Source organism: Cryptomeria japonica, chromosome 3, assembly GCF_030272615.1.
Source record: "Cryptomeria japonica chromosome 3, Sugi_1.0, whole genome shotgun sequence".
NCBI lineage: Eukaryota > Viridiplantae > Streptophyta > Pinopsida > Cupressales > Cupressaceae > Cryptomeria > Cryptomeria japonica.
Window position 1 is genome coordinate 44,053,826 of NC_081407.1, and position 12,701 is coordinate 44,066,526.

General features: G+C 36.3%; 1 protein-coding gene across 6 annotated transcripts in view; it reads left to right on the top strand.

The window, feature by feature from the left end:
• Window positions 1–12,701, top strand: part of LOC131033192 (imidazole glycerol phosphate synthase hisHF, chloroplastic) — a 188,573-nt gene that overhangs the window by 105,123 nt on the left and 70,749 nt on the right. The gene's annotated exons all lie outside the window — the stretch shown is intronic.

The window sequence follows — 12,701 nt, forward strand, 5'->3', positions numbered from 1 at the left end:
CTTCAAAATTATATTCAATAGATTCGTTACGCCTCCTTTTACTTGCCTCAAACTTAAAAACTCATTTCACTTCGCCAAAAACTTGTCTTGTGGAGGAATCGCTCTGGTCCCTGAGAGAGGGACGGGAGCTATCATTAAAATTCGCCCTGGTCCCTGGCAGAGGGACAGGAGCGATTTTGCTTCTAGGGCCGATTTTCTCCTTCGAGGTACAATCAAATTATATTCAACGAGTAAAATGTACCTCCCTTGTTCTTCTCAAATCGCAAAATCGTTCAAATCTTTCAAGGACAAGGCAATTTTGGATTTCAAGCTCCGGTCCTTCAGTGAGGGACAGGAGCGATTTGTCTTCATAGCATGTTTCCTTGTTTGCAAATTTCTTCAAATTATATTCAATGGACAAAAGATGTCCTCCTTTACCTCTTCCAATCCAAAAATCGCCTTGGTCTTGCAAGGACAGTGAAATTTTGAGAAACAAGCTCCGGTCCTTCAGTGAGGGACAGGAGCGATTTTTGTCCTTGAGGGCAAAAGTTCAACTTTTATTGCAAACGACTCAATCCTGGCGCTCTATCATGTTGATTTCACCTTCCATTATGTCCTTGATGCTTCAATTTGATCAAAATGAGGTCAGAATGGTCTAAGTAAGTCATTTCGCCCTGGTCCTTGACTGAGGGACAGGAGCGATTTGACTTTAAACTTTAAAAATTTGCCATTTTGAGTCTCAAAAATCTTTCGAAACCTCCAATTCATGCTCAACTGCATCTCCTGGCGGCCCTGCACAAGACAAATGAAATAAATTAATAACCAAGATGCATAAAATATCATTTTCGCCCTGGTCCTTGGCTGAGGGACAGGAGCGATTTCACTTCCATAGGCCAAAATACCAAGATTTTAAGACTTCAGTCACTTCACAAGGCAAAATTAGGCCATTTCCAATGCTCGGGCTCAATTATCAAAATTCTCAAAAAATAGCCAAAAATCACCTGGACAAAATTCACAATACCATCATTAACACTTAGGCAAAATTTGGACTTGCATTCAAAAATCTGACTGAACCTAGACAAACTCAATTGACCCCCTGACAGATTCACCTTATTTCAAAATTGCATCCTACGAGGGGAAGCTCAACAATCTTCAAAATTTGGACTAGACACCGACCTGAAAACATCAAAACGGAAACCCTAAGGCTTAACCCCAGTCCAGACGACTGACTCACTAACCCAAAACCCTAAAAGCAGAGAGAGAAACAGGCAAAACCGAGCAAAAAGAGGGGGTCCCCATTTTAATGGGGCGATGTGTGAAATGGTCACAACAGGTAGATGGGTTAAGGGCCATTATCCAACCCTTCAATGGATCGGATAATCCGTCTATGGATAGCACAATCAACCATCATTTTGAAATATTAGTTACCAACAATGATAACTACTGGAAATCTGCAAAATAGGCATCCACAAAACTCGATTGTTTGAGTTGCGCTAACTCTTTGAAATACAACTCATGATCTTTCCTGTCAAAACGATTGATCAATTGTTCTGTTAATTCAGCATAAGATGTAATCTGGTCGTGGCCTAAGGTGACCATCCCATAATGCCACTAGCCGTGAGCAATGCCATCGAAATGAAGCGCTACTTTTTTGATGGTGTCATTTTCTGGCATATTGTTTAATTGAGAGTATGTATCTAATCATTGTACCCATCCTCTTGCAGACATTTTGGCTGATCTGTAATAATATAGAATGGACAGTTTTCCTACTTTCTTCCACAATTCCTGATTGTGTGATCTTCTTTGAGGCATATTTTTCATTCGTAAGTCCACATATTCCCAAAAAGACATCTCAGCCTGGAACTCCAACCTTGAATTCCTCCAATCTTGCAACTCTGCCTGTGTTGGTTCATTTTCCACCTGAGAATTCCTCGATAGAAAATTAGGCATCAATGGCCCAGTACTGGAAAATGTGCCTCTTTCCCATTGAATGATTGATCCATCTCCCTGTCCATTATTTTCTCCATTGGGTCCTCTATTGTTGTGATTAATGTTCATCATGATCTGAGTATTCATGGTGCACATTTGAGCAAAGTTTTGCCACAACTCTTGTTGACCTCTAAACCAAATCATTCAACATGGCTCTAGTGCTAGGATCTTGTTGTTCCTAATCTCCAATGTGAGGTCTATTTTCTTCATCTTCCTTCTTTACCTTGGGGTTCAACTTATTTCTCCTAAGATAGTAATTGTGAGTATGAGGCTTCTTGCTCATACTATGCTAACTTCCCAAACAACCTCAGGCTGGCAGGATGCATAGCTCTGATACCACTGTTAAATCTCAAACAATTACTCAACCCAAAATTTCCCCTCTTACATCCCAAGTTCAAAAAGTGGGCATTGAATCAAACAGTTTCATAGTACCACTAAAAAGGTTCAGTTATACTTTGTTTTTAGGACAACAAATGATTTGCAAAGTTTTTTTTAAGATTTCAGTTTGCAGATCTGAATAGAGTTTATCTTAGCTCAACAACATTCACATTTATGAATAGAGTTCAAGATAATCGTAAGAATGCAAACATATTTTCATCATAGAAATTTTGATAGCATTGGGAAAATTGCCTAACCTTAATTTGCAGCCATTCCTTATCACAATGAAAATGATTGAAGTAGTCAATCATGTTCAGATCTTTCATAAAGAGTGACAATTAAATCAATAGTCAATATTGTTGGATATTTTGTCATTGATGTTAAATGTTGATGATCAAGGTTGTATGAGTGCTTGGCAAGATGCTGATTATTCATTGGTTTTCATCAATTGTTCAGTTGAGCTACCTGGTTGGGTGCTTGAGCTGCTTGGATGTCAACTAAAGCTACTTGTCTGTGTGTTTCAGTTACCTGCCTGTTTGGTTGAGCAGCTTGTGTGTGTGGCTAAGCTGGTTGGGTGTCAGCTTAAGTTGATTGTTTGTCTACCTCAGCTGTTTGTCAGCTATTTGCTTGTGTCTAGTCAGATCATGTGCCACATCATTGGTTGAATATTCAAGGTTATCAAATTTCTATGGAATCGTATTAATCCTTCTTGGTGTGTTAGTTCATCGCAGGATTATCACTCATTTATGTGGGTGATTTATTTGGAGCCATAGTATGTCATTGACACATCACCAATGAAATTTTCACTATTTAGGTGGTCTGAATTTAATGTGCTTATCTGTGAATGGTTTCAAATTGCTTTTATTCTCATATCCTATTTTTGGGCAACCGTTTTTTTTTTCCATGTTTCTGCCGTGCATTCATTATGCACCCATTACATTGTGTGGTGCATAGCTTTTAAATAGGAAGGTGCAAATTATTGCTACACGTAAGGACAATAACTTTTAAATACATTGAATAAACCATGTTTTAAAATAGGGCAAGGACAACACACACATTTTGTGGGTTAACGTAGCACAATACATCTGGTTGTGATATGATAACATCCCCTTGAAGGTATTCTATATATTAACAGTTCTTTTTCTAAAAATAGTGTATGCATAGGTAAACCATGTGAACATAAGAGTTGGAGCAGACATTGTTCCCCAAATTTTTGAAGAAGAAGAAGCATAGGCAAACTATTGGTGCATAAGAATAGGAACATGCATTGTGTACATTTGAATCCTAAACTAGAGGACAGATTTGTGGTTGCAGACTCGACCTAGATAACAGATAGACTCAGCACAAAATCTGTGTAACCTTACTGAAAAGAGATTCCAGAGGTAGAGTGGAATAAAATTAAGAAAGTCCAGCAATGGTATCACGTATGAGGGTTGGAGGTTTCATGTTGTAGATGCAAGGAATTCAGTTCTTTTTATGTTTTCTTTTTTGTATGATTCAAAAGTAGTATGGAGTTTACATTCAAAGGTGTGAAAAATGAAGTCAATCCATGGTGTTCCTAAGTAAATTGAAAATTGAAGTTGATGTTTTGAGGAGAGGAGAGTTGGTGCTCACTTTTGTAATTTGGGTTGGTGCCAATTTGTTAATGAAAGCTATTGTGTGTCGTGGTTTTTTACTCGAAAGGGTTTTCCATGAGAAAAATTTGGTGTTTTTCGTGTTTATGAGGTTTCTTGTTTTAAGATGTTTAAAATACTGATTCACACCGCACGCCCCCCTCTCCCCCCCTCTCAGTATTTTCTGTGTGCTCTTCAAATATGAATGGTTTGATACTTTGATTAATTGCCATCTTCAGATTGGAAACTGCTTCTGATAACTCCAATATATATGAGTAACTGGAAGTGCTCCCAATGCCTATCCCGTATCAACACAAAGGTGTCAAACAATTCTTCAACATTGGAAGCGGCTATGCCAGAGGCCACCATACCCCACAAAAAAACAACTATCAAATGATTTTAATTACAAAGGAACCACGGGAAAAGTCGAAGTCTTCAGAAATAACTCACCAAAAATTGCTATGTTTGCATATGTTACTCAATGACTAGTGTGCACTGAGGGTACATAGCGTTTCCATCCTTAGAGGTGACAATGACTATCAAAAATGCTCCAGAAAATATATTTTTGGAGCAAATGCTCGATTAGTAGGAGTGTCGAATTTTAATTTAATTTTGCCCGGAGTATAACCAAGCACTAAATATTTCCAATATTGATTTTAAACTTTATAATAAACTTCAGACCTGTTTGACGTATATGATTCAAACATTAATAATTTAATATCGATTATTCATTGCCACCATAAATAAACTATAGAAATATTAATTTCCCGCAATGCATACTCGAAAAGTCCTTAAAGGAAATATTCTGATACCCAAACTTAAGGAAATTTTTGCTTCAAAGAATGATTTGCCTATGCATTTGTTCATGGCCGATAAAAAATATTTCATCAAATAGTTTCCACAAGCAAATACACAATCCGATATTGCTTCCAATAATAAACTCTGGACTTAAATATTTATTTGCGCTAACTCTAATTATCACAGGAATATTAATTCTCCAATACCATGAGTAATAATAATCTTCCACTGTAATACAAATTGGTCGGGTATATTTAAATATTGAAAATAAGTATTTAATTTCTTTTTATAAATAACTCTGTAAACTCCATTAATGCTCCCACTGAAGAATCTACCCGATTCTTCCAAACCCCATCTAGGTTAGGACTTCCACTTACGAAAATGGCATTTCCAGGTTCCAATCCCGAGAATAATAATTTGTGAAAACTCTCAAATCGAAACTGAAGAGAAATATAAAACCGATCATATATCATGAATTCCCAAAGTCACTATAAATAACATTGACTTCTGTTCATGCAGTTATGATTATTAGTTGAGTTTAATTATTTTTCTAAAATCAGTTAATTATTTAATATTATTTTTTCAATATTAAATGCTTAACTTAATTCCCTTGCTTTGAATAACTGCCTATCAAAATTGGGACATTACAAGTCCTCTTACCCAAGATTGCTCATCCTCAAGCAATCGGGCACCAGGATCCCATATTAGTGTTGGAGGCTGGTATGAACTCTTGTTGGACACTTAGTGTTGCAAAATACCTATAATTGGCATGCATTTATCTCCCTTGGAGATTGGACGAATAATCTCCTGTACCAACCGTTCAAATTCACCATCTTTTCGCTTGTCCTTATTCAATGTCTGCTGCGCTACTTTGATTGCCACCTGGATGACTTCAAAGTGTTCACACAATGGTTCCATCCTCTTCGTAGACACTACCTTCGAAGGATACTTGTTCCATGCTCTCAATACTATATTTCTACCTTACATAGTAAACTCCAACGCTCTTGTTTAGATGTCTTGACTGTGTTTACCAAGAGAGTGCATCCATGGATTCTCTAGTATCATATTTGTCTCATCAAGCCCAATCACATAGAAATCATTGATGAGTGTGAAACCATCCAACTGGATGCTCAACTGCGGAATCATTTGAGTTCAATGTGTTTTGAGTCCATTTGCCATCTTGATTCTGAATCTTGGAATGTGCTTAACTTGTATTCGTTGTCTCACTTCCAAATCTTCATTGATAACATTATAAGTTGCTGCATTGGCCACCAGACAAATCATTATCTGTCCCATCAGCATTCCTCTCACTCGGAAAGGTTTATGCATAGAACCTCTTGTTAGGAAGCAACTGTACCGTTTACCTCCTCTTGCTTGCTTTCTGAACTAGTATCTGTCACCTTGTCCTGTACATTGGAGGTGACCGCAATGTAGTATGCTTTGCCTTTCCCACGACACCTATGGTCAGGTTCCCAGGGTTCTTAGCACGTGAAATATAGCTTCTTCTTCAATAGCTCACTTCTCAAATCAAAATTGAACCTAAGTGGTGTCGATTTTGGCGTATTGAGATTTCTCATATCTGTTTTGTCATGTTGTTTGTCATTCGTAGGTGGGAAACCTCTAGTTTAATTTTTGCCTTTTGAAGTAGAAGACTCAATGGCTCTCGCCTGTTTAATTGCATCTTGTAAGGTAGATGGGTTAAGGGCCTTTATCCAACTCTTTAGTGGATTGGATAATCCATCTATGAATAGCACAATCAATTGTCGTTTTGAAATATCAGTTACCAACACGATAACTGCTGAAAATCCACAATATAGGCATCGACAAAACTCCATTGTTTGAGTTTTGCTAACTGTTTGAAATGCAACTTAGGATCTTTCCTGTCAAAATGATTGATCAACCGTTTTGTGAATTCAACATAAGAAGTAATCTGGTCGTGGCCTAAGGTGACTATCCCATGATGTCACCAGTTGTGAGAAATGCCATCCAAATGATGTGTTGTATATATGATGGCATCATCTTCTGGCATAGGATTTAATTGAAAGTATGTTTCTAGTTTTTGTACCCATCATCTTGCAGACGTTTTGGCTGATCTGTCATAATATGGAATTGACTGTTTTTGTACTTTCTTCTGCAATTCTTGATTGTGTGATCTTCTTTTAGACACATGTTTCATTTGCAAGTCCATGTATTCCTGAAAAGACATCTCATCGTGGAACTTCAACCATGAATTCCTCCAATCTTGCAACATTGCCGTTCATTTTCCACCTGAGTATTCTTCGGCAGAAAATTAGGCATCAATGGCCTAGTAGTGGCAGATGTGCCTCTTTCCCATTGATTAATTTACCCATCTACCCATCCATTATTTCCTCCATTGTTCTGATTAATGTTCATCATGAGCTGAGTCATCATGGTGCATATTTGAGCAATGTTCAGCTGCAACTCATCTTGACCTCTGGCCAAATCATTCAACATGGCTCTAGTGCTAGGATCCTGTTGATCTTGATGTCCCATGTTAAGTTTATTTTCTTCTTCTTCCTCGTTTACCTCAGGGTTCGACTTATTTCTTCTAATATAGTAATTGTGAGTATTAAGCTTCCTGCTTATTTTATGCTGACTTCCCAAACACCCTCAGGCTTGCAGGATGCATAGCTCTGATACCACTGTAAAATCCCCAACAATTACTCAACTCAAAATTTCCCCTCTTACATCCCAAGTTGAAAGAGTGGGCATTAAATCAAACAGTTTGCATATTACTGCTGAAAGGCTGAGTTATACTTTGTTTTCAGGACAACAAATTACTTGCTAAGTTTTGTATAAGATTTCAGTTTGCAGATCTGAACAGAGTTTATCTTAGCACAACAACATTTACATTTATGAATAGAGTTCAAGATAATCTTAAGAATGCAAATATATTTTCATCATAGAAATTTTGATAGCACTGAGAATATTGCCTAACCTTTATTTTCAGCCATTCCTTATCACAATGAAAATTATCCAAAAGTAGTGAATCATGCTCAGACCTTTCATAAAGAGTTTGACAATTAAATCAATAGTCAATATGAATGCTTTGATAGTCTAATCAATTGCTACCTTCAGACTGGAAACTGCTTCTGATAACTCAAACATATACGAACATCTCAAACAATTCTTCAACACTGGAAACATTTTTGCCAGATGCCAGGATACCGCACAAAAAACAACTATCAAGTGATTTGGATTACATTGTAACCACAGGTAAAGTATAAGTCTTCAGAAATAACTCATCAAAAATTGTTGTATTTGCATATGTTACCGAGTGATTAGTGTGCACTGAAGATACTTGGCATTTCCATCCTTCCAGGTGACAATGACTCTTGAAAATGCTACAGAAAAAATATTTTTGCAGCAGATGCTCAACCAGTAGGAGTGCCTAATTTTAATTTATTTTTGCCTGGACTATAACCAAGGACTAAATATTTCCAATATTGATTTTAAACTTTATAATAAACTTCAGACTTGTTGGACGTATATGATTCAAACATTAATAATTTAATACCAATTATTCACGGCCACTGGAAATAAATAATAGAAATATTAATTTCCCGCAATGCATGCTCCAAAAGTCCTAAAAGGAAATATTTTTGATACCCAAAATTAAGGGAATATTTGCTTCAAACAATAATCTATCTTTGCATTTGTTCACGGCCAATAAGAAATATTTCATCAAGCAATTTCCACGAGCAAACACACAATCCGATATTGCTTCAAATAATAAACTGCATACTTAAATAAGAATTTGTGCTAACTCTAATAATCACAAGATTATTAATTCTCCAATACCATGAGCAACAGTAATCTTCCATTGCAATACAAACCGGCCGGGTATATTTAAATACTAAAAATAAGTATGTAATTTCATTTGATAAATAACTCTGTAATACCTGTCATCTTGACTTCTGGTCACCGTTATACTCCATTAATGCTCTTGTTGAAGAATCTGCCTGATTCTTTGAAGCCCTATATAGGTCAGGTCTTCCACTTACGAAAATGGTATTGCCAGGTTCCAATCCTAAGAATAATAATTTGAGAAAACTCTTAAATCGAAACTGAAGAGAAATGTCAAAACCAATCCTATATCATCAATTCCCAAAGCCACTATAAATAACATTGATTTCAGTTCTCGTGGTTATGATTATTAGTTAAGTGACTTCAATTATTTTTCTAATGTCAATTAATTATGCTATATTTTTTTTTTATATTAAATTCAATGATTTGCTTATCAAAATTTAATGATTTGCTTATCAAAATTGGGACATTATGCACATGTGATATGAAGGACTTGGGTGCTACAAAATATATTCATGGGATTGAGATTAGCAGAGATCGGGTTCATAGAAATCGTTGGTTAAGCCAGAGGAAGCATGTTGATACTATTTTGCGAAGATTTAATATGGATGACTGTAAGCTAGTTAGTATTCCATTTCCATTTGGTACTAAGTTGTGTTTAGACATGTGTACAAGTCCTGATGATGATTATGAGGATATATCTAAGGTTCCTTATGCTAGTGCCATTGGGAGTTTGATGTATGCAATGGTTTGCACTAGATCCGATATAGCCAAAGCAGTGGGAGTTTTGAGTTGGTTTATGTGTAATCCTGGTAAAGAGCATTGGACTTTTGTTAAGCGCGTGTTTAGATATTTTTTAGGTATTTACGATTACTATTTGGTTTATCATGGCACTATTGTTGTGGTTAAGTCATTGGACATACAGGTATTTGTTGATGCAGATTGGGTAGGAGACTTGGACAGTCGAAGGTTCACTAGTGGCTATGTATATACTTCGTTTGGAGAAGTAGTAAGTTGGATGACTAAGATTTAGTCAATAGTTGATTTGTCCACCACTGAAGCAGAGTATGTGGCTGCTACTAATGTCTCTAAGGAGGCGGTATGGTTATAGAGACTTGATATTGGCTTGGTTTTGATTGTAGGACTGTGAGGAACAGATGTGACAATCAAAGCTCTATATGTTTGACCATGAATCCCATGTATCATGTTCGTACTAAGCATGTTGATGTTAAGTATCACTTTGTGTGAGAGGTGGTTGAGAATGGAAAGGTCTTGATAGAAAAGTAGACACTTCGGAAAATGTTGCAGATTCTCTTATGAAGCCAATGACCATGAAAAAGTTCTCTTGGTGCAAGAAAGTCATGGGCTTTGATCATTGTACTTGATTTTATTTTTTACGTATCTCTTGGATGTAATTGGAATGTATAATGTCAAGTGGGAGAATGTTAAGATAAGGTGACATTAACCTTGCAATCGTAAGTCATTCATACATCGCCATGTTCCTTGGAAAGTGTTCTCTAGGATATGTGAGGAAAATATCAAATATTTATGCTTTATGGCTATTTTTAATTGCATTGTCAAGAGGTGTACATGAAGAGGTGATAAATATAAATATAAATTGACAAAATACACTCCTTCCCACATCCATATTGAGACATGAAGGGTCATGCATAAGGAGACCAAGTTTGGGAGGAGAAAAGGTGTCCATTTGGGGATCTTAATAATCATCGCAAGGTACGGAGCACTCAGAACGTGTAAAGACTAAGTGTCTTTGGGTTTGGTGCCGATGAGGAGTCACTTGAAGAGTTATTATTTTATTATGTCTATTGGCTATTCATTCTCCAAGGCATGGTTTTTTGCTAGTGGTTTTGGTCCCTTGTTTTGGGAAAATAGTAGTGGTTTTTCCTCTGCCATTTGGCTGTAAATTGGAGCCAAGGCATTGTTGTTTAATCATGAGTTGATCATAGTTTCTTTGAGGTATCCAAGTAGTTTTGGGATCATTTCGAGAAGTGTATTATTTTGGTGTTGTCTCTTTTGAAGAATAATAATATATTTGCCCTCGTTCTCTAGTGGAGTTTTTTCTCGAAAGGGTTTCTCCACATAAATCCATTGTCTCTTTTCATATGGTTGTTTTTATATTTATGTTGAATGGTTCAATCACATGTTCATGTTAGATTTAGTTTCAGATTCGTAATCACATAAGAAAGTTAATATTGCAAGTTTTCTTCACCTTGTTTCTCAACAAAAAATTGAGCCAGTTTGCCAAAATATCTGGGAAAAATTATTGAAGGATTTTGAACAAGAATTTAGAAAGGGGAATGTGAGAATCTGATAGCTTACAATTGCAGACTCAAGGAATCATGGTCAAATTGGAGAAGGAACTTGTTGATAGACTAAAAAAGATGATTTATCAACGGTCTCATTCCTTTATTAAGGAAGAAAATGAAACCAGTATCACCTTCATTGTATGCTGAATCATACAATAGAGCTATCTATATAGAAAGCGAGAACAAGATTTTTTCTCATTCAAGAAAAGAAATTGATGAAAATGGCAACTTAAATGCTAGTAGTGATAGTGAACTAGGATAATTGCAAGATTTTGGAGAGACATGCTTTGTATGATGAAGGATTTAAAAGAAAATATCGAATCCAACAAAGAGCCTAAATATTTATGGTGCATGGATAGTAGCACACATAAACTAGTTGCCCTAAAAACATATTTTGTGATATTTGTCATGTAATGGGCCACTTGACTAAGAAATGCTAATATAATCAGAAAAGAAAGACCACACAGGTACTCTTTATGCAAGGAGAGTATTCTACTCCGTCCAACACCACCTAAATTACAAAACAACAAGAATGCATCTCTTTGTGGCTATTGGAATACAAGAAGCAATAATACTAGATTTAGTAAGTTATGTTTGAAGCTGTTCCGTTTGTTGGCCATGTTACAAATGAAAGCAAGTAATGATCAAAGACAGATCAAGAGCTTGGTGAAAGGCATCTTAGGTGTCTAAGAATTGGTTTCTAATGGAAAAATGGGTTCGCGGGGAGAAAGATCAAAGCCAGATATCAAAGAGTGCCAAAAACTAAGTAGCACCAACCTATCTTTTGTTTCTTAACAAATCCATTTCCATGTATTTATATGATTGAACTGTTTGTTGTGTACCATTTGATTTGCAGAAGCATTATTCTGCAACTCAAAGGCATGGTCGAAAACTTTAAGTAGTTCAAGTCACAAAAATAGGTGCCTAGGAGCAGTCAACAAGCAGCTGTAAGTGTTTAGATGGAAAACATAACAAGAACAAACACTTGGATGTCTTTAGTGATAATTATAATCAAATGGATGCTCCTAGGATGGAGAAGTTAGGGCACTTGAGAGGCGTAAGCAAGTAGAGATTTTTGAGCACGTAGAAAAGCCTTGGTGAGCACTTAGGTCAGTGAAGTGGCAAGGGAAGCAGCTATGCAGGCCGAAAGGGCATCTAAGATTATTCATCAATGGATCAATGGTAGCAATGAAGGAAAAATGTACCAGCAGGAAGAAAATCAAGTGTTTAAGTGGGAGTATGAACCTAAAAGGTTGCCTCAAGTCAGCGTATCAATATTCAAGTTACAGACATGTAGAAAATAGAAATATATGTTTTTGCAACCCACCCAGAAGTCACTAATTTCTTAGCTTATGCGTGGCCTTGCTTTAGCTACAGTTACAATATCATGTGAACATTAGCACAGCGCTGGAAGCGTAGCATCATAACTTGGGTTCAGTCATGTGAAAGTAAACAGAAGCAAAAGGCCATGCACAAATGACATTCTATTGCATTACATGCCTTCTATCAAAGTTATCATGATGCAATAAGAACACAATAATTGTTTGGTGCATCACCCTAGAGGTGAAACTGCTGCAACAATATATTAATTCGAAGTGGTAATCAATGCTCTATGATATTATTTGCATCCAATTATTACTTAATAATGAATGCTTTTTGATAAAATATTTTTAAATTTATATTTGACAAGAAATTTAAATGAAAAGATTTTGTATGAAATTGTCCTTTTTAGGTTGAGTGGTGCCTCTTTCTGACCAACCTAATTTGATTTGAGAGTGCTAAGATCAGT